General features: G+C 33.9%; 1 long non-coding RNA gene across 3 annotated transcripts; it reads left to right on the top strand.

Moving 5' to 3' along the window:
• Positions 1 to 4117: 4117 nt before the first annotated feature.
• LOC149799726 (uncharacterized) lies at positions 4118 to 23920 on the top strand. 3 transcript variants are annotated; one of them, XR_016421210.1, is made up of 7 exons: positions 4118 to 4405; positions 5791 to 5857; positions 7951 to 8152; positions 12281 to 12435; positions 13727 to 13797; positions 17994 to 18124; positions 21312 to 23920. It is a non-coding gene; the product is annotated as an uncharacterized LOC149799726 (long non-coding RNA). The 3 variants fall into 3 exon arrangements; XR_016421209.1 differs by lacking the exon at positions 5791 to 5857; XR_016421211.1 differs by lacking the exons at positions 4118 to 4405; positions 5791 to 5857 and adding an exon at positions 5864 to 6971.
• The last annotated feature ends 21 nt before the right edge of the window (positions 23921 to 23941 follow it).

Here is a 23941-nt window from a genome sequence, read left to right as displayed (position 1 = left end):
AGGGGTCACATCAAAGTCAACATGGTATAGAATAGGGGTCACATCACAGTCAACAACGAATAGTTATATGTAGCATTATAGCCTCAAAATGGCAATATAGCCTCAAACGGGAATTTTAACATGTGGGGGCACTTGAGGGAGAATGGGAATTTCACATGTGGGAGTACTTGGGGTTCAATGGGAATTTAACATGGGTGATGTGATGGGTTTATATGGACACAAGGGTGTATGGGGACAAACAAATATATACAAACATACAAGCAAACAGACACTTACACAACACAAAGACAAAATATTTTGTTGGTAATAGTACAAGATTTTCTCTTTTCTAGGCAAATGATTATATATTTATAGCCTCAGGTTGTAGGAAAGTCCTATGGACAAACCCTATTATCTACTTATAGCCTGTTTGCATGCCGCTCTGAGTTTGTACGTACGCATCAATCTATACGAATTAATTGCTTATATGTGTACTTCTACCCATGTATGTATGTATGTATGCATGTATGTATGTATGTATGTATGTATGTATGTTTGAAGGGACCATTTATTTCCTTATCTGTATTTCAGTCCCATGTATGTGTTCTTGTGTGAACGAATGATGTATGTATTATGTACGTGTGTATTTACTTATGTTTTTACCCTTACATGATTATTTCTGTCTGATCATTGCTATATCTCCATAACGACTCATATCTACAGTAATAACATTTTTCCAAACGTCGTGCCAATTTTTGCATGCATCATTGTATATCACTGGATGATAGTACGATTCCTATTTAGATGAACTTTTGGCTCCTTGACAGACAAAGACAGTAAACCACAACATAATTAGGAAAGCATATACAAAAACTATTTTATCAAACCTGATACTCAGTTCATATTAAGGTAAGATTTTAAAGTGAATACTATATTTCCATCTGATTCTTTTTTTATACAGATATTGCCTTAACAACCAAAGACGACCAAAGGGGAGATAATTTTATCCTGATATTTGACACGGGTCAGTAAACAACATTGGCTACCTGACTGAAAGATCATAATTTATTTTATGAGCTAGGATTTTATGATTAGGATCCCTGGATCTTTGCCTAATTTTTAAAAAAGTTAAATGGATGGAGAGTGGGTTCTTGTGACCCACTTATCCATATGCCTTGTATTTCTAAATTATACCACCATGTCGGCCGATTCTGCGCGTCGAGTAATTCTGCGCAAGGATACGTCATTTCTGTAAACACTGGATCACGTATTATTTTGGGTCAAAGAACCATTTTGTATCAAGAAAGAACGATCGTACCTTCATTAAGAAAAGTGATATTCAAAAAGTGTTTAAAAAATATCCCACATTTCGACTCAAAATGCATATGAAGATGTGATTTCTAAATGTCAACATGAAGACCCACTCCATGATATTCTTAAACCTGTAACCCAGCAAAATCCTATTTACTATGTATCTTTTAGATTCATACAAATAAATACATTATTTAAAAAATGGAAATTGTTACCTTAAAAATGTTCTGCATCTTAATCCAAGTATCCAATTTTGCAAGAAGTTTTCCAACATGTACAAAATCGTCTGCTACCCAGCTTGTAAACTTGCCGCTAGAATGGGATTCTCAAGAAATTCCCCGGCGTGTAGTCTGCTTCCGAATTCTTTAGTAATTTTTCCCCATGAACAAGACGTTGTAAACACATTACATCCTATTCATTGTTGTTTCTCTTCCACATAATTGCTTATTTTTTTTCTAAAATGTTGAACGTTACTAATTTTTTTTACAAGATCGGTTTAGTTTGCTTTATATATCTTGCCATTTTTAGGCATTGTTACGTTGAATTTTGTTAAACTAGCTATAAACCTGACCTAATTACTCGACTGAACTGCTGACAGAAACAGTCCAAAGTAATTTATTTCATTTCTATAGCCCGATGGATCAACATTACATGTTTTCAAAGCTGTGTGCGGAATAGGCCGACATATCGCGAGTCATGAAAAATACGGTGGTGGTATCCCATGTGTCCAAACTTAATATTATTTTGAACAGAATATTCTGGTGACCATTGCCTCTTTTCCAATGGTAAGCATTGTATTATTTTATTTGTGTCAATTGGTCGAATTCGGTATGCGTTTTGCTTCATTATTGGTGACGGAAACCTAAGGTACGCAGAAATGCCCGACAGCATTGTATTTGCTCTTAGTGACATGATTGACTAAATTAACGGATGCAATGAGTTTTGTGAAGACTCATGTTTTACATTCAGTCAATCGTTTTAGACAATGTATAGAAAATGAAAAAGATGAGTCCCGAGAAGAATTATTCACATAACCCTGGCCTTATTGGAGTTCCTGGAGGTTACCACTGTAACCTTAGAAGCAGTGAAACACAGGACATTATTGAATCGTCCTCAAGCTATTATGTTTTTTTGCAATTAAGGAAACCATTCGTACCCCCCCCCCCTCCGCCAAACTTGCATATATTTATTTACGGGTCATAATGCAGAATCGGTCACACACACACACACACACACACACACTTTACGGTGAATTTTGTTTCTTGTTAATAATTATGATTGTGACTGCTATTAATAATCCAGTTCATTCAGTTTTCGATTTCCCCAATATTATAATTAAAAGGAATGCACAGTGAAACGGAGAACCAAATGATACACATGTATATAAGTTAGCATGTTAAAGAGTAGCAAAATAAAGAAACAACAACAACCCCTCCACCCCATTCCCCACGAACACTGAATGAATATATGAAAAGAGTGACAAATAGAAAAATCAGGAAATATAAGAGTTTACACATCAATAAAATCAACCAAAGCATAATAAATGGCTACAAAATCCATTAAATATGGTTTTTATTTTATCGTTATGAGTTCTTTCTACACAATAATATGAGCACAGCGTATACATCGTGTAAACTCCAATGCTGTTAAGTTGGTCGGAAAGCAACAGTAGGCCACCGGAGCGGCAACGAACAACGTCATTCTGCGAAACTGTTTGAAAAAAGTATATTTTTATGTAATCAGCGATGTTAGAATATCTTTTGTCGAGTTGAATTTTAGTGAGAAATTTAAACGAAAGGTGTCCTGACCTCTGATACGGATAACAGCCTTTCATATTACAAAAATAAATAAATTTATTGTTAAAACAACATGTGTAAAAACCATTAAAAACAGAAAGATAAGTAACGCTTATTTATGTGGCTGAATACACGTCAATATACAAAGAAAACATTTGTGTACCAGTCAAGGTCGCCCAGCCCACAGTCATGAATATTCATACAGACTCAGGGAATTGTCATCTAGCACAAACCTTACAGTTGTTTGTTGTTGTAACGCCATTTTCAGCACACGATATACATGGCGGCCAGTAATAATGGTGGAGGAAGAAACCGGGAAATCCCCAGAAAGAACCACCGACCCTCGAGAAACTGCTGGCAAGCTTTCTCACATAGGTGGCGCTATACAGTTTCGCATTTTGCATAGGGTTAGGAATTTAAAGAAAAAGAATGTCCCCGGCTTTCCTCACTGGTTATACTGGCTATTTAAAAAAGACCTTGTATATTTTAGGTATAATGCAAAGAACCTTTAATTCCCTTTATTTTGGCGTATGATTGATGGGTGTACTATGGGTTATAGAGTATACAGCTTGGCCTTACTTCAAATGTGCACCTTTCAAAAAAGTGCTAGCTCTACTTGGTCATTTTCACTTCCTGAACTTCAGAGGTCAATTGTATAAAAAAGAGCCGATAACTTTTTTTACATTTTATATATTTGGTAATTCATTCATTGCACTTTCAGAAGCTGGTATTGTCTAGTCTGGCAAAATTCATTTTCCCTATTTTAATAGCTGCTATGTATAGTGTACTTTAGACTAATTCAGACTGATTTTTTAACACAAGGGAGCAGTCATTTTAGTTAGCAGTGTGCTTAAATCATGTAAAATTTCCAAAAGTACAATATCCAAAAGAAATATCATCCACATTACATTAATGTAGCATAGAGGTATGCAAACATTCTCTCCACTGTGCATGTTTTAAATGCGAACTACTTCACCTTACATACGTCACTCTCTCAAAAGTACATATTATCTGGTGAGCGCCACCATACCTACATTGGCCAAATGCGAGACTCGAACCCACGCAAACAGAGGTGAGATGACAGTGATCCGTAACGGAGAGTGCTTTAGACCACTCGGCCACTCGGGGCCCTACGGTTGTTTGTTGATCCATGAATATGGTTTACATTCATCAGGATTATAGCTTGAAACACGTAAAGGAAGTGACTGTATTGTATACAGTCGTCTGACCTTGCCCTAATGTTTCAAAGTGGGAAAAGTGAAGATTATATTCTATAATTTTTTAAATGGATAACTTATCATGGATACACGTATTAACAGGTTTGCTCTCTCTCTCTCTCTCTCTCTCTCTCTCTCTCGTTTTTGTGACTTTTTAAGTTATTTCAGTGTTGCCAGAGAAGAGATGGTGCTTGGTATAGTTCCTACATAATCATGTAATTGCTTAAGATTTACATATAAATCATATCATAATACAGTACATGTATGATCTTGATTTGTAGGTAAATTTAAAGTAACGATAAGCGCCCCTGTGGTTTCAAATTCGTCGCAGTTTACTCTTTGATGTTTAATCTGCCTTCCCAGATTACATGTTTCCTAAAGTGGTTCCTGAAAGTTATCGATGAATGAAAATTATTAAATTATTGTGGTTGAATAGTTACGGTTTACCAATAGACACTATATATATATATATATATATACTGCCTTACCGTTTGGTAATTTTTTTCTTAAGTAGCAAATTGCGATTCCCACTCCTTACTTGCTGGAAAGTGCCTCGTGCAAATACAGTTGACCTTCCAAGACCTCCCTGCATACACTATTTCTGTCCTACATGGGGCCTCTTCGCCAAAACTACTTCTATACCTATGGCAGATATAGACTTCTGTTGCCTGATGCCTTTATATATGTGCTATTAGCTCCTAGATTGGAATACATGCAACAAAATAAGTTATGTAAACATAATATAGTTTATTTTTCCCAAATATTGACTATTTTACCTGTAAAAGATGAAAAATCATGTGTACAAAAACAGCTATCTTGTTCTTGTAAGGCATGCCATAAACCACTTGTACCATGTAGGATGTTCTGATATGAGTAATTTTAGTAGCAGGGAATACCAACAAACAAGAGCAGTTTCTTACAGTCAGCATTTCCCATTGACACTTTTATAAGCCCAGTTACAATTACTATTGACTTTCAATTACTGGTAATTCTATTTATTTCTGTCCAGCTGTTCTTGTGGAATTTCCATATTAGGTCCAACATTACTGATGGATAACCATTTTAGTCACACAGTGTGCATTCATTCCATTCAAATCCAGTGTTCTTGAAACTTTGCATCCAATCGCAAGAATCCATATTGGCATAAGATCATATCTGCATGGTTATGGAAGGCTGCACTCTACAAGCCAGCATTGTAGAAAATATGGACTATGATATGAAAGAGCCACGTCATCTTAAAAATTAAAATTACATGACTCTTGTGGTCTCCACTAAATACAGAAATGTAAATGTTAGGTTCTCACTTTATCAATAATGTATTTTTGGATAATTTAATTGCAATGAAGTTAATACAGGTTGTTCATGAACTCGTATATATTACATGGATAATATATTAGAGGTTAACACACCTTATATATATATATCATTCAGTTATCTCCCTTACACCAGTCATAACATTTCAAGGAAATAAAATCTCACATTTTCAGTGACTGGTTATGAAAATAAAGAGAAGATTTGTGAAGTATTATATTAGCCCTCAATCTTGATGCAAATGTAAGTAGAAGCAATTTAATAATTTTTCACAGTAAAGTATACAAGTTTAAAAACTGATAAAGTATGTTCTGCTTGGATCTGAGATAAGTTTCTTTGGTCCAGACAAGTTACCGCCTAACTTAAGCCCATTATTGTTAATTTCTTATGTAGAAGAGTTCAAAACAGCTCAATGACACTTCTGTACACATTCATATAAGACATAGCTAAGTACCTCATAAAATTGTTTTTCACAAGTGAGACTAAGTACATTTGTTACTTATACAGTCCTGAACTATTTCACAGATTATTATAAAAATTAAGGTTTGCTATAGGTATAATGGTACCAATTGCGCAAGTCCAGGTAGGCGGAGCTTAAGGTGTAGGGAACATTGTATTTCGAAATAAACAACAAAACTAGCTGGGATTGGTACATTATGTAAGATTTGTACTTTCTGTTAGGCTTAAAAAGAAGTTGTGCCTTCTGGCAACATGTGAGATAATGTTAATTCCTATCCAGATGATATTTTGTATTCTTTACGATTTTTTTAAAATGTGGTACACATGTCTGAAACTGTCTGTTGTGACTAGATAACTCTAACCCCTGTCTAGTTCCAGCAGAGTTATCTCTCTTAAATGCAGTGGAGTACCTGGTTTTGTCCTTGTCAAATTGACAATCTAACATTGCTCTCTAGAAAAGTGTGTGACATGCACGCTAAAGTAGGGTAGAAAATCTATTTATTTCCCCAAACATTAGCATTAAGTCTACGGAGAAACAATTGGTACCGTGATACCTAATGTTGGTATCCCAGGCTATCTGTTGATCCCTATTTGGATACCCATCCTAGAAATGATGGTGGCAAAGATCTGGCCGGTTTTGTGCAGAAACTTCAACAACGCCTGCAGTATGCTTACAGATGTGCTGCTGAAGAGGCCGGGAAACAGGCTGCATGTAGCAAGGATGTTGACAACTGACAGGTTTGAGCCGCTACACTAAAAGTCAATGACCGCATACTCGTCAAGAAAGTTGCATTCCAGGGAAAGCATAAACTGACCGACTGCTGGGAACACCACCCTTACATAGTCAAGCAGATTCCCAACCCTGACATACCAGCCTTCAGGGTACAAAGAGAAGATGGTTTCCCTAGCTCCCCTGGTCCAAAAAAGTCCAAAAAAGCCAAACCCCAATCAGTCCCAGCAACCCCAGATTCCCAGTCCAGAACACTGAGATTCTGAGTCGGAAATGTATGCCAATTTCCTGCCCATACCTGATTATCGACCTGATCCCAAGCCCCCGGTTAACAGATTCAGAAACCCCCAGTCAGTTCCCACTGAGACAGTCGGTTCCCCTTTACAGGAAACCGATTTAACCCCTGACCAGCAGTATGCCCTCGGTCAGAAGAACATGTCATGCATAGGAATTTATCAACCATCTCATGCCAGCATGAAATGTCACATGATCACGCACAACTTACAAAAATTGTCACCCAAGAAAAGAACTGTTGATCATGATTTGGCTGATATTGAAGCTAAGGACGATAATTGGACTCCATTCATTCCAAATGTTGACTAGGCTGATAATATTCCATTTGACCGCAGTTTGATGCGTTAAAATCAGAATTGTTGTCACTGGTTGATATTTGACTATTAAAAGTTTGTACCATGTTAAATTCTACTAAATATTAGCTGCTGAGACTTTTTGTACTTTAATTAGAGCTAAGTATTTACTTTTGCCTAAGAAAAGCATTGGCTACGATTTTATGTAATAGTCAAAGTACATATTATAGTTGATGTTAATAATTTCCTAATTTTCATTTTCAAGAATTAAAAACAATTTTGGTTAAGAAGTTTTAGTACATAGTATTAATTTAAACTTCTGCTTAATTTTAATGAATGTATTAGTAACTTCATCTTATGGACAACCCATAACACCTTTATCACCATAATGAATTAGAGTTGCCAAAGTTACTGTTCTTAGTTAAAGTTATTGGATCGATTTAACGTTTTTGTTATCATGATTTACCAGCTGACCATAATGTTGTTATAGTTCATTTGTGTATGAAATATCATCCTACATTATAACTATTTTCTCTCCGTTTTGTTAACTTTGTTTGCAGGTGAGTGTAGATTTTGGCTGATTTGGCTTATTTTATGGACCTTTACAAATGGGCCTTGTCACCTGATAGTCAAAAAGAAGTTCACATGACATCATTCCTCTGGTAAAGGTTTGCATATGAGTCAGAGACTAAGGACAAGCTGAGAAATGTGATGCAGCAAAGGTATACGTTCCATTTAGTATATCAAGGATGACTCTAGCAGGTATCAGCATCCATTCTAGAATAATATGAGCCTGACTTTGACTATCCCATACACTGCTTGACTGTCCCATAAACTGCTTGAGTGTCCCATAAACTGCTTGAGTGTCGCATACACTGCTTGACTGTCCCATACACTGCTTGACTATCCCATACACTGCTTGACCCATACACTGCTTGACTGTCCCATACTCTGCTTGAGACAAAAAACAATAGCTATTTAAAGTTGTCTGCCATATCTCATAACATATATGCTATGCAATGATGTGTATAAGATGAAATATTGTTCATTTTGTAATAGAGTGAGAACATTTTAATTTGTCGTAAAGAAAGGTACATTTTCCTTTCCTTAAGTTATGGATGGGCATTTTTTTAATTGTATATTATTTTGTAACATTAACAAGAAAACTGCAATATATGTGTGATTACTCCAATTTACAATACAATCAGTCATTTAACCCTCTGTGAGCCAGTTATTAGCTTTTCCTACAAACACTAAAGGCAACAAGTGTCGTGTTTCTTGATTAAATGCATTAATTCATTTATGTCCTAGATATTTCAGTTTCAATTGTTTGCATGTAATTATAAGTTATTTCAGAAATATTGTATTATTAGGTGCGGTATTAATTGAAAACAATACAGAATGAAATCTTTCTTTAAATATTTTAATCTAAGGGGAAAACATCTCTGTTGTAACATAAAAAAATCTTTAAAAAGTTCACTGAGCTATAACTTCATACTGCATCACATGGGTAACTGTGTACTGCAATGACCAACATTACATTGGACAAGTGTTGGAAGTACACCAACCTGATGTGGCACTCGTACAGTTTTTATGCCAGATGAAAACCAAAACGGATCGTTTCAAATGGCCAGCCAGTGATGACATAGCCGAGGTTAAGTCGTGTTTTGTGTTTGATTGGAACTTTAATGTACAACTAGTTTCAAGCGATGGCCGAACTTGGAAAGTTAAAAATATTGGACTCATTGACCAGCAAAATAAAATTCTCAAGCTAAAACTTTGTTATAGCTGTTACTTTTCTGATTATTTTAAACAAAACAGTCCTTTATGACATTTGCAAATGTATCTACTGCTTGAAGTGTACATTATCTTCAAAACATTAGTTGTAGTAAAAGATTTTCATCCTTTGTCAATGGTTCTTGCTTTGTAACCTATCTTCGCTTTATCATAATTATATTTGCTTTATTAGTATGTATGCATTAAGGCTGTAATATGCTCCATTTTGGTGCAAAAACTATCAAAATCAGTTACTAATTGATAAAGTTGTAAACTTTTGAAAATTGTTGTTTTTGCCATTTTTGTCTATTTTTAGATAATTGCTTCTGCTTTGAAACCTACTTTCACACTAACGTTGACACTCTCTGTATATTGCATGAATTCCTCATATAATACCCTGCATTTTGGTACAAGAATTATTAAAATCTGTTATTAAATAAAAGAGTTATAACCTTTTGAAAATTGTTGTTGTTGCATTTTTTTTTGGACATTCACATTTTTGCGCCTTTTCCTGATTTCTGTGATCTGATACAGCAAAAGTTTAATATCCATTGGCCCAGAAAAAATTGGGCTTTGTTTTCAGAAAGTTTTCTCAAAGGAACATACTTTAATTTGCATTTAAATGTCATAGTCTTATTATAGCAAGGTTGCAAAATCATGGAAAAGCTCAATTTCTGGCATAGGCCGCTCTCTGTACTTTTACTGTTTTAGTGTGAACCTAATAAAAAGGATTTTTTGTGTATGCTTGTAATGCTTGCATTTCTTGAATAAGAAGGAACTTGTCAAGCTTTGCAGTAAATGCCACTGTTGTATAGCTTCAAATTATTTTTTTCACTCATCTGAAGTTGAAGGTAATTGCATTTTCAGTGGGGATCGCAAAGTCCCTCAAAAACTTTGAAAGGTCATATCTTGAAAAGTATTTGACCAATTTACATGATATTTTCAACATTTTATTTTCATATTAAGGTCTTAAGGATGGTTACAACAGCTTAGTGCTTTTAATTGTTATTACTAAAAATAGGAGGGAATTATTAAATTCCAATAAAAATAATTGGGATCATTTAAAATATATAGTTAAATAGACAGTTACAATGTTCTTTTGTGATGGAGACAAAGCTTTTGAGGTAAATTAGGAAACCTTAAAATAATCAGATATATGATAAGATAAATGAGGCTGCACTTAAGTTTTTCACAAAGATTATTATATCATCTTGTTTTTGGTACGTTTCAAACAAACAAGTCTGATATACTGATATAACACCACACAATGGTGACATTACTATAGTGCAAGTCACATGGGTCTTGTAAGCGCATTTACTCATTTTTAATTAAATATAAATTGTTCTTTTAAAACTTAACACTAATTTTATTTAACCAAAGTCTATTCAATCCTGATTACTGTATGCTCTGCACCTTCACTATCTTCAAGAAACTTCCAGACAAACATTATCGCTGTGGACTTTTATAATGATGGCCATGTACTAAACTTGGGTCAAAATAAGAGCACATACAGTGTAATTGTCACAAGCGAGGGTAGTACGAATTTGTTTATCAATATGCGTAGCTTTCATTGTGAGATCACAGTGTGCAACATTCAATCCCGATTGTACTGGATTACAGCTTTAGGTTCATTTCGTTAAAATGTCCATGTACTTTAATATTGATTTTGCCGTTGACATCTTTTGGGGCATCTAAATAATGACCTTCCAATGGAATATGGATGTATAAGAATCCAAATGGAGTGAATACTTGCCACTTAAAGGTATGTAGAATGAAATTATAAAAAATGACACCCATTACTGAAATAGTCGGTGCTGAATGCTGTTAAGACTCGTGTGACTTGTACTATAAACAGAATCAACAACAGCAATAAGTGATTCCGCAATGACTGGCAAAAATGGTCCAACATACGCAGGGCCTAAGTAAACACTTGCTATAGAAATGAACAGGTGGGGGGGATATCTGCATTTAAGCGTGATTAAGTCTTAAATGAAACAGATCATATATTAAAGAAATGCTTCATGGAAATTACACATTAAATTTCCACCCACCATTGCAATATTTTAGACTCGAATATCGATGACTCAGTGCACTATTGTTTTTGCAAAACAATGATTATACATGTTGATTTATGAAGTACAATCTCAGTTATTTGGTAACTGAATAATTCAAGACGCGATCATATAAAGCGGTATACATCATGGGGTAACACATCCAAATTAGTATCTGTGATCTTTTGGGCGACTTTTCCTGACACCTTGAATGATGATTTCTCCAAGGGGCATGTTCTCCATGGGGCGAGTGATCCCAAGGCAAGTTTTCCACTATTTCGTTTATTCCAGCAGCATGAACCAGTTAAAGTTGAAACTCAAGGTCAAGGCTAGGATTTGACATCAGCCTATCAATTATTGCTTCTAAATACAATACGTTCATTCATCTTGCTCCTGAATATGCACTTGATTTGGTTAAATTCGAATGTCTTCTCTTGTCGTCTAAGCCCCAGCAGGTAACAATATTTACCTGTTAAGTAACTATGCCGGTTATTCAGTAATACATTCAAATTGCAAATTCTACTATTTTTGATCATAGTCGATAGATGCTTGCGAAACATGACATTACAATGACCGGCCCCTAGCTGGAGAAACTGATAAAAAATTGATAAATAGCTTTTACATTTAATAAAAAATATATTATTTAATATTAATTCTTTTATGTGACTTGTTGACATTAAGTTTTACATATTAGTTATCGTATTCAGTGGATTATTTGAGTTAAATTAAACAAGGCTGATTGCCATTTCCCGAATGCCTTAATACCAGAGTAGAGTAAGGAGGGCATTGTGAGTTACCAAATTCAGCAATGGATTTTGGATACATTTTCAATAAAGTATTTTCCCTGATGATAATGTCAACAAACTGCATTTCAGCAATGGATTTTGGATACATTTTCAATAAAGTATTTTCCCCTGATGATAATTTCAACAAATAAATCTTTTTAGTTGAAAATAATAATTTTGCATAGATTTATAGTCTCAAGACAAGTTAGGATTTTTGTGGAATGTATGTTTCAGTGAGTACTGAAAGAGCATCAGGATGATATGTTTCTGTTTTACAGGTCTCAAGTGCTTTGGTAGAATGTTGTGGTCAGTTGGATAAGTCCCATTGTTAGGATCACCAGCTTAAACCATGTCCAGTTATTCATTCTGATGCAAGCACACAGGAGATTGTCCATGATGGACAGACTTAGTTTCATCAATACTTGGGACTGTGGTATGTACCTGTTGCCATGTAAATTTGACACATCTCTTGAATTAAGTTTTCCTCTTGTTAACATTTTGTTTTGTACAATTTTAACTCTGTTCATAAATACAGTCATAACATGAGATATACACACTGCAATTATTTATGCTGAAATGTACTTATTTTTCTAAAGGAGAACAACATTATTACTGATGCACACAGCATAACTTTCTTCCTTATGTTTGACTATTGTCTACATATTTAATAATTACAAAGGTTTTGACAATAACCACTTTCCTTCAATTATTCGACTGTTTATTGTCTAAATATGTATTATGTACAAAGGTTTATACAGAAACTTTCTTTACTGCATATTGTCTGAATGTGATCACGTGGTGCATGTACAACAAGTATGAAAACCACTTTAATTCTACTAAGTAACTGAATGTGATCTAGACAATAGTTGTGATAGAAACTATTTAGATTAAATGTTTATTGAAGACCAGCTGCTATTTAGTCCTTGATGGAATCAGCTCCATCTTTTTTCTGTTTCCTTTTGAAATTATAAGAAATTATTACGCTGTAGCATCATCATCCTACTTTACATTGTTTTCATTTCTCCCAATTCTCTTAGCAGTATGAAATACTCAGTACAGGGGAGGTAACTGCTTTTTGGCCCATAGAGAATACAAATATTTGCATCAGGACAGAATAGCCTATTTGGTCTTAACTTGCTAGATATTTGAAAACAACAGGGATTATAATGCAGCTACTTGCTTTTTATATTGGTATCAAGGTTTATGAATATATTTAGTACAAAGTATTAATATATTCATTCAAAAAATAACATACTAAAACATTGCAACATAATTGATATGAAGTTCATTTTATCATTCAAAATGGCAGCTAGTGCTCACAGATTTTTAATTAACCATCATGAAATTCACAACTTTTTGATAAGAAATCATATATTTTGTTTAATGTTCTTATTTTTAAAAAGAATCTCAGTACACTAAGTACATTAATATTATACAAAATATTAATCAATGCAAATGCTGGTAATGCCTCCTGGTGGCAACACTTTAAGAAATACCAATTAAATTAGTTAACAACTTAAATTCATCTTTGAATTTTATATTTTAATTTTGGTTTCAGTGTATTTATCATAAATGTGATTTATAAAGAAATGAGATTAACTTATTTATAAAAAAGGTATTTATTGACAGTTATTCCCAACATTATTATAAAATGAATATTTAACCATATACCACCCCACCATCTGTGTCACTGTCAATGTTCATCTTTTCAAAAACTTTTTTAGAGGTGCTCGTACACGTTCTTGTGCAGCTGCCAATATTTTTGGACCCTGATGTGTGATGTATCGAGGGAGAGGTATATATTAATCTTTTGCAAATTTTTCAAATATTTAAATAATAAATATAATATAAACATTGTATTGGGGACATAAAGTGGACGAAGAAAGTACTTAACAGTTATGTTCTTAGTAAGGCTAATTGACACTCCCCTCAGGTGCAGTCATTTTTACGTCTTACTGCTCCACTAACACAATTTTGTTATGACTCTTATTAAACTACTTGGAAGATTGCAATGAAACTTTACACACACACTCACACACACATTTGACACAAGGTTTTGGTCTTTTTAAATCAAAACGGTGTTGCTCAGACTTGTAATATAGCTGCCACAGCATTCATCTTGAAATCTTGTTACCACTACACCTGCTAATGGTCATACCAACATTTAGATTTTACCAAAAAGACTTTTTATGATGTCTAGTCTGTCCAAATGTCATCTTGAAAATCTTGTCAGTGCTGGTCATTTCAACATTGGATTTTCACTAAAAGACTTCTTATGATGTTGCGTGGGTTACAAATGAAAATGATTAGGATCTGATGCCCAGTATATGTGTGTGTGTGTTGTTGTTGTTGTTGTGGGGTTTAACGTAATTTTTCAGCACACGATAGGCTATACATGGCGGCCAGTATTAATGGTGAAGGAAGAACCCGGGAAGAGCCCGGAAAGAACCACCGACCCACAAGAAGCTACTGGAAAGCTTTCTGACATACCCACATTGGCTGAATCCTAGACTCGAACTGCCTCAGAGGTGAGATGGCAGTGATACGTAACGAAGAGCGCTTTAGACCACTCGGCCACTTGGGGCCCCCGTGTATGTGTTTGTGTGTGTATGTATGTATGTATGTATGTATGTATCACATGTTATGTATATTAGATTTAATTTATATTTGATTTAATTTAATTGTTTGTAAGTTTTAAAATCTTTTTATTTTTTAATTTCATTATATGTCAAAATAATGTAATTTTGTTTACTAGGAATTTGATATTTTTCCAGAAAATTCAGTTTGACCTGACTCTAATTGTAAACACCGAACCTTGTATCTTATTCTGACCTAATTCTTGACCTTAATTCAGAAATCACTGAGACAAGTAAACAACTTTTTTAAAATCTTATTCTTTGAGTAAAATGATTGGCTTTGGTCAAGGTCATACTGGGACTATGTGCTTTTAGACGTAAATACTTCTTGAAAATTCTGGAGAGTTGATTCTCATCCAGGAATCTGTTTTGCGTTTCAAGTTACTGCATAACCTTTCTTTATAGAGATATTCGGCAGTCTGGCTTTTTCTTGACACTGGAAAGTGTCTGTTTTGACAGTTTAGGAGTTATATTTGAATTTTTATTCAAATGATTTGGATTCTAAAAGATTAATTCTTTTTTCCTGGAAATATTTGAGTGCTCACACAGAATTCTTGGACAAAGACATTTATTGAAATTTTATTCTGAAATTCAGACACCAGAATATTATTGACTGTGGAATAAAAAAAGAACTGTAGACGATACAACACCATACTGACTACCGTATACGTTATTGCCTTCTATTTTGGATTCCTTGTCGGGACTTGAACTTGAATTCATTAGAACATTTTATTATTAGGACTTCTAAAATTTAATTCATATATTATTCCTGGATTATTTTTGGATTTGATTCTTAAAACCGTAAGTTCTTATTTTTTCCATTTCTATATAGTGTTTTTTCTAGGGAAATAAATTATTTCTTAAATTTTTCAAAGCTTTTTGTTTTCACTCTTTCGTTTGTTACTGTTTATTTGAGCCTAAACATGTAACATAAGAATGTATGTAGCATTTCATGGCACGTCAGCACAACAGTGGCTATATGATACCATCTAAAGGTGAAGTTTTAAACATGTAAAATGAATTGTACAAAAATGTAGGAAAAGAAACCTTTCCAAATAAATGCAAACATGAAGAATCCGACAATAAAATATGTAAATCAGAAGAATGCTACAATTCTATTATATATTAATATTAATATTTACAGTCAGTTGGTTGTATAAAGTGCATTCCCTCAAATCATCCTCCATTAGGGCCATCACTGTTTTCTGCTGTAAGGTCTTGTTATCACTACTACTTCTGAACACAAAGTCATATCAGCATTAGTTTTGTTTTCTCACCAGAAGATTTAGTATGAAGTCTAGCTGGTCCTAAATGAAAATGGCTCCATCCAGATATCCAAAAAGGCCACCACAATGGCCGTCTTGAAACTCTTATTGGTACTCATCTGGAATGGGTGGTTATATCAACATGTGGTTTAAACAAAAAACTTCTCCTGATATCTTGTTGGGTCTAAATAAAAATGTTGCTGATATGACATACCAAATGAGCACCACAGCAGAAAATTTGAAATTCTTGTTATTTCCAATCCCTTTTGATATGAGTTTCTTTCAGAAGACTTCTTGTAATATCTATTTGTCCTAAATGAAAAATATGGCCACCACAGCAGCCATCCTAAAACTTGTTCACTGGTACACTTCCCAAAGGGAAATTTACATCATCATGGGGTTTTCACCTGAACACTTCTTATTGAGATTTGTTTGCCTTAAATAAAACTTTGCAGACCTGATACCCAGTATGGCTGCCACATTGGCCATCTTCAAATTCTGGTTATTGCCAATCCTCCTGAATATAAAGTCAGCCAATGAGTCAAATCACATTTGTCATAAGGAGGATGAAAAATGCCATAAAATGGTGAAATATTACAAGTTGTTATGTTTCATGATGCTGAATTTAATGTGGTAGACAATCTTTGCTGATCCTTACACCCCCATTCCGTTCATGTCAGTATCTTGGTTTATGACCAGATATTCATTTCAGAGTTAATATATATTGTATAAGTGAAGGATTAGTGCAAATAGAGTTATAGATAGATGGATGAAAAAAAACAGATGGATAGATTAGAGATGCATGGTCACTGGAGAATAATGATGATGATGATGATAATAATAATCATAATTTGAGTACGGTGAAAATGCAAACTGCATATACTCAGATTTGTTGTCACATAATGCACCAGGAGATCTGAGCATCTAGTTTGTTAGGAGTAATTAGCCAAATAAACAACATAGATTCTTATCTGCCAGAACATAATGTGGTGGCAGATTAGGGTCAGTGTTGTTTGCAGTTGGACCCAACTTATAAGTATGTATGGTAGTTATTATGGTGGTGTGTGAGTATAAATTGTTATACTTATTTTTATATTACACCTAGTTTTACATGGCAGTGAGATAGAATGTTAACCCCTACCACAGTCTTCTTAGCCAGCACCCAGGTGTTGTAGTGACCCAAGCTAAGTTGTCTAAAGAATTTAATATTTGTTCCTGTTTTGACTGATATTAAGTTTAAAGCTTGTTAAACGATACATGGTTAGATTGTAAATGCGTTAAACCTTTTGAATCCTAGGGTAGGTAGGCAAAACTAATACCCATCTTGTGCATGGTTACCATATATTGTCATGTAAGATGTAAGGTAGTTCTCATGCGTACAGCTGCATATCATAAGAAGTGACTGATGAAAGTGGAATTGTACAGTACAATATAGTTAAACATCTAAAACTGACCCCTTCGTTAACTGTATTGTATCTATTCCAACTCCAGGTGTTTTGAACGATCTTTTGGTTTTGTCATTTTGCTATTGGCATCTATATTGTGGTGTAATAGTTGATACTCAAACAGCTTGATGACTCTAGGTCTTTTATGGTTATAATCTCCCATACTCTGCACACCAGTCACATATTCCCCCTGCAGATTCATGGCTGTGAAACATACCTGATTTGCCATACTGTGTGTCTCAAGATGCTACCTAATGGATGCTGTCTTGTTGTCCAGTGATGCATTATGTGATGATGTTCCAGCTGAGATGATATCGGACTTTTTGCAATTTAGGAATATAAGGAAAATTGACTTAAATCATAGTTTAGTCTTCAGGTTTGTTTTGTATGCCTTTTTGTAGATAACTTCAATTACTTTGCACCATTTAGTAAGGACTGCAAATGTGCTTGTAAACTTGATGGATAGATGGATACATATTAGCCACAGATTCTAGTTGAAACAATGTATTCTAATGCTATTTAACTTGCATATTCTCCATAAATTCGCCAAAATGTTTGGTCCCAGCAGTATCTTGTTAGGGATGTTTCCATGTACTATGCAGTGTTGTTATTTGTAGATAAATTAAAAAATTTTTTTTTTTACAGATTGCAGCTTTGTAGCCATATACTTTGAGAACACAGTAACATTGTGTGTTGCATTGACCAAATTTTGTACATTTGAATTTGAGCCAGTATAAGAGTTCATTCGGAGGAATCTGACTTGTTATAAAACCCAAGTGAGTACACAGTAAACGTCAGTGACCGGATTTCATAATTGTTAAGATTTCTCATAATAACTATATTTACACTTCTCTGTATGTGACGTTTGCGATTGGTCAGCTGGGCTAAGGCTTGGGTTATGCAAATTATGATATCCACAGTGCAGTTTGTTCCTAGATGCAGGTGATCTGTTCAATACCATTTTGGTAACAATGTTGCATTTCACAGAAGGTCCAAAAGAAAAGCGAATGTGTAACTGCAACAGTATCAGTAAAGTGAAATTTAATTACTGTCATGGAAAATTACATTTTTCAGTTTAGCCTCATTTTGTCCAAACATTTTGAGCTTTAAATATTTTATTTAGTTGTTTCCGACAACAGGAAGTTTGTAGAGCCACTGGCCTCTGCTGACATCAGAGAATGACATTTAAATTCTGTATGCAGTAAGACATTGAAAATTAATAATTGTGCTGAATCACCGTGGAGATAATGGGAAACTTACTTCAGCATTATAATTTGTATAACCTGTTTCCTAGATACATTAGGTAGTGATGCAAATATACGAAAGTAGGTAGCTCATGTAAAAAAGTTAATAGCTTTACTAAATGGGTGATCTCTGCATCATCAGCACTAATCTTCCTCTTGATCAAAATGCGTAATAATTTCTCCAACAAAGGAATGAACATGCAAAGCTAAAAATACTTGTTTACAGTGACCTTAATTTTCAACATTTCAGTTTGATGTGAAGACACTAAAATAAAATTTGAATCTAAGATGATAACAAAACATGTCATTTCGTTTAGAGTTTACATATTATTTTAGTATGAATAGTATGAATAAATGTACAAGTCAATTACTAACTCCATATTTACGTTCCTTTTATGTTTGGTGCTTTCATCATCATCATAAAATTATCATTAACAATAATTATTGTTATTATTATTGCTATTATTGTTATTATTATTGTTATTGTTACTATTATTGTTGTTATTATTGGTATTATTATTGTTAGTATTGTTATTATTATTATTATCTGGTGATAGAGAAGATGAAATTGTTGGATACTCTGTCTAATCTACATAGACCTTGCCTGCCTCCATTAAAACCAAAATAAATCAAAGAAAAAATTAAAGATGGCATTTGGTACTGATATCTTAATATTGTGTTCTGCCCTCTGGTGAGAGTATGCAAAATGTGGTCTTCTTTCCTTAAACTGAAGATGTTGTAACCTTCAAGCTACATGTTACCCCATGCAGGCTTGGGGATGAGGAGTAGGCACTATGTGCCCTAATGCATTTCATAAGGAGAGATTAATGGAGAGAACGGCTATGGTAGCTGAATGTAGGATTTTACCAAATTTGTGCACTCCCATCTATATTTTTGCAACAGGATAATCCTGGTTGGGGTCAGATGACACTGAAGACACTTAAAAGCAATTTGGTAAACAAGTGATTGAAAAATTAAGTCTGACACCAAACTTGTGTCTAAAAATTCTAACAAAAACTTATGCCCACAAGTTAAACTGATAAAGAGAAAACTATTGTTCACAACTGAAACAAATTATAAGATGCAACTTTACGCAAGTAATGAACAAGAATAGAAACTAAGAATATGATTGACTGATGGATCTAACACCGTACATGACGATTGTTTAGAAAATAAAACAACTAGTGTTGCATCTAACACCAACCTGTAACCAGTAGTTTGTTTTTATTAATACTGCTACAAAATAGTATAAAACCTGTTTGACACCTTTAGATACGAAATTAATGTTGTATTAAAAAAAGACTAATAGAAATTTATATTTGCATCTTCACAGATGAGATGTGATTGTTTTCTGTTTGAAGAATAAGACACCCACCCTCCATAATAATTTAATAGAAACTTTTGAAGTTTTTAAGGTTACTCACAGCTCAGGCTGTTGTGGCATCCATATCCCCTGCATAAACATCTTCATTTGTCTGTGATTTTATTATCATTTTACACTGTTTAAAAAATAAGTTAATATTGTTATGACAAAAAATGCCAGCAAAATCAAACTATGCAATAAAGCAAGTGCAAAATAATAAAAAGTATATACAGTACTGTATTTAACTTTTCCCGGGAAATATTATAGAAAAATAAAAACAATATTTTTAAATGAATTAGTCTAAACAAATTCGAATACAAGAAGAAATTTAAAAGTAATAAATACATGGATTTTCTTGTTACATTGTCCTTATAGATTTCTTTTGAAAAGTAAGGAGGCAGATGCTACCAATCCCTTTTTTTTTTGCTTTCACATGAATAAAACGTGAATACAAACAAGCTTTACACATAATAAGGCTTTTGGATTGGACATACACTTATAATTGTAAATTCTGAGTAATTAAAGTTGCAAATTCTGATTGTCTGAGGCATATTTCCCCACAATTTCCTTCTATATATCACATACATTTGTAAATTATGCATCAAGAACAGTCTGGCTATATTCTCTAGTGACCGCTTCGTTAATTAACCCCAAAAACTTTCCATTACTAGATTTGTTTTTAATATATACACTTTACAAAAAATGCTCACTGTTTGGAGAATTCTTTTTTTTTTGCAGGCAATAAAATAAGTTGTTTGCACTTGCTATGATCAAAAACCATGAAAAGGAGTATACTTTATTTGCTAATTTGTTATTTCTGATGCTTTGACCTTCTCAAAAATACCATATTTATTAACCTGAGATGAAATTGTAAATTTGGCCTGTTAACCCTAAAAGCATGGATATCAAAGTATGGACTGAAAAAACTATGAATACTTGATAATTATTCACCACAGTTGACTAAAGTGTAGAATTTCTCCATTGAATGTTTCCTGATCACTCTAATGTTTTGTATATAAGCCCTGCTACCTCCTAAATCCAACCCTATATAACAAAATCAGATTGGTTTTTGGAGGTGAAATGTACTATGGATGTCTAGTTCACAGCGAAAGCTTTAAACTGGTACACCTGTAGGCGGTAAAGGGGAGGTAATAGGTAAGAGTTATTGCCCATTTCTATTTTATAGACAGAGACTAATTCAGACTGGATTCAGGAGGTAGTAGGGCTTATATTCCTAACGTTAATGTGATTGGGTGAGTATTCACTCCAGCAGTGATAATGAATACATTTTTTAAAAAATGGTACATGGAACTTGTGGCATCCAGTTGACCAGAATGTATATTTTGTCCCACTAAGATGATCAATGAGCCACCAGGCATGAGCAGCCCCTCCGAGCCAGACTAAGGATTCCTCAGGAGCCCTCCTTGTTGGATGCAGACCCATTGGTCCCAAGGCTTTGGTCACTCAACACCTGGCAATCACCATATTCCTCCAAGCCAATGTCACCACTGACCGCAGCACAAGTTATACAGCAATGTACCAGATACCACTACTCTGTATCCAAGCTATTACATAGCAGAAGGGCACAAAATTTATGCAATTTGCTGACAATATGCATTGCTCATAAAGATGTTAACATTTAGAAACCATTTTCCGTTTAAGGTCAGTGTGACGGTTCTACAGTTTTGAGAAGCAATTTGAATTGTAAAACAACCTTATAAAATACCATATTCTGCGACTCGGTCAATATCAGTCAATGTGTAGTGATCTACATGTGAATTAAACTGCATGGTTAATTATTATAAAGACAGTCACAAATGGTGGTATTTACATTTTATAAATTACATCATTTTACCTCATACGAAAGAGATGAACGAATATTTTGGAAATGAACTTAGCTATGTTTGATCTAAAATGCTAATCAGTAACTGACAGTGAACACTTTTAGATCAACAAATCTTTAATGAAAATATTATGATGGTTTTATAGTGTATGCTTCATGAACAATCGTAATATTAATTTCCTCAGTTTACTGAGCACCGCATCATTCTATTTTATGTATTTCCGTACAGAAAAACAAAGCAAATTCCTTCCTATCTCTGTCTTTAGTAGTTTTGCTCTTCAGATGATATCAGGTCATTGTCTGATACTCAATACTTACCCTTGCACTGGAATGAACTTCTCAAACTGTCAGAGATCAAAAAGAAAGTGGTAAATGATTTGGTGTGTGTCATTCCATTTGTTTGTCTGTTCATCCCTCAATTTCTGATTTCCTTCCAATAATTTAAATTTATGCCATGAATCTTGAGCAACCTTTACGGATAGCTAACAGTGGTATCGTACATTCTGTAAAAAATTGTGGGCATTAAGGTTAACATTTAAAACAATAGTCAAGTTGATTGTATTTGTATGTTTAATTTAATTTACAAGTTATCTAACATTGCAGGTTTATTAGATAATAAAAATATCCTTGAGGTCATGTTTTCTTTAATTACTCTTAAAAAGAATTTCTAGCTCAGTTATTTACCTTGGGGTACCAGAATGCCTCTAGTGCAACTATTGATTCTACCAATGTTGTTATTTTTAGCATATGCAATTGTTGCTTTGCAACAATACCATGTTAAAACAGATAATTTCTTTAGTATGGAACTAGCGATTATTTTAATGTAACCTTTATGTATGTATCTGCTGCAATTTGAAGAATTGTAAAACAGCAAAAATGTATTTCAAATGACCTCAAGATTTTGATATTCAGCCAAACTTCAAGCATACGCTATATAAAACTATCTTTAGATCCTACAGTTCTGTTATCTGGCATGAGTTGACATTTTATTGGTCAGACACCAGCTGTACACAGCCTGTTATCTGGCATGAGTTGACATTTTATTCAGACACCAGCTGTGCACAGCCGAAAAAAAACAGTCGTTACATATGTCGCCCTATCTATGTTTATGCTAGCAGACCACTCTGAAACAAAATTAAATTATTCATTTTTTTAAAAATTATCACAAATGTTTTATTATGCAAATGTTTTACAGAATATTGTTCACTTTGATTTTAACTTTATGATCATTTGCTTCATCCATACTGACAAATTAGAGCTATTTTATTCAACCCGCACGACCTTTTGAAGAGGGAGTCTGGTATGAATAGGAGTTCAAGGCAATTCATTCATACTATGTCAGGAACCCATATGTTCCAAAACTTAACTGAACCTCTGAAATTTCTATAATCTAAAACTTGAATATGTAACACACCACTTTAAAAAGATAAGGAAAAGCTAATAAGTACTTAGGTAGAATAGTTATGTACGGAGGATGATGTGCAATGAGATCAACAGTGAAAAAAAAAGTTTCGAAAAAGAAAGATGCCTTACACAATAGTAATTACCATCTATTTTACTTCATCAGACCTTTACTGAACCGATGATTTGCTGTCATGAAACGAAGTTTTGGGAGACCATTTTTTATCAACATTTTTTAAATCTAGTCTTTTTTTCCAACTCAGATGACTTCATTATGATTCAAAATGTCGTAACACACAATCACACATTGACGTATCAGACGAGCATTAATTATGCTTGGTCTAAATGGTCCAGCAATGTGATGATTGGGCGAGTTGCTTTGATTTTTTTGTTCTTGCTTCACATAGACCTAGACATGTAACGGTGGTAATACTGATGTGCCATGTATTCACCATTTTCAAAATGAACTGTTCCAAATCTATGCATAACAAGGTCTTGTGTAATTTACACAGTTTGAAATTAGTTAATAAGTGTATATAATATACAAGTGTATATATCCCGTCTGTATTGGACCTGTATGTATCTGAAGATTTCAGTGAGAGTGAGAAAGAGAGTGGAGAAACTTGCATGGTATTATCATTCCCAGTAAAAAACATAAATTATAAACTTAGCTACTGCTAGTACAAGAAAGATAATAAATTTGTGAAACACTCAGTGTATACGTATGCCTTTGTGTTATACA

The sequence above is a fragment of the Sinohyriopsis cumingii genome, chromosome 5 (genome assembly GCF_028554795.1).
Source record: "Sinohyriopsis cumingii isolate HCF-2022 chromosome 5, ASM2855479v2, whole genome shotgun sequence".
Classification (NCBI taxonomy): Eukaryota; Metazoa; Mollusca; class Bivalvia; order Unionida; family Unionidae; genus Sinohyriopsis; species Sinohyriopsis cumingii.
This window is presented reverse-complemented; position numbering and strand designations above follow the sequence as displayed.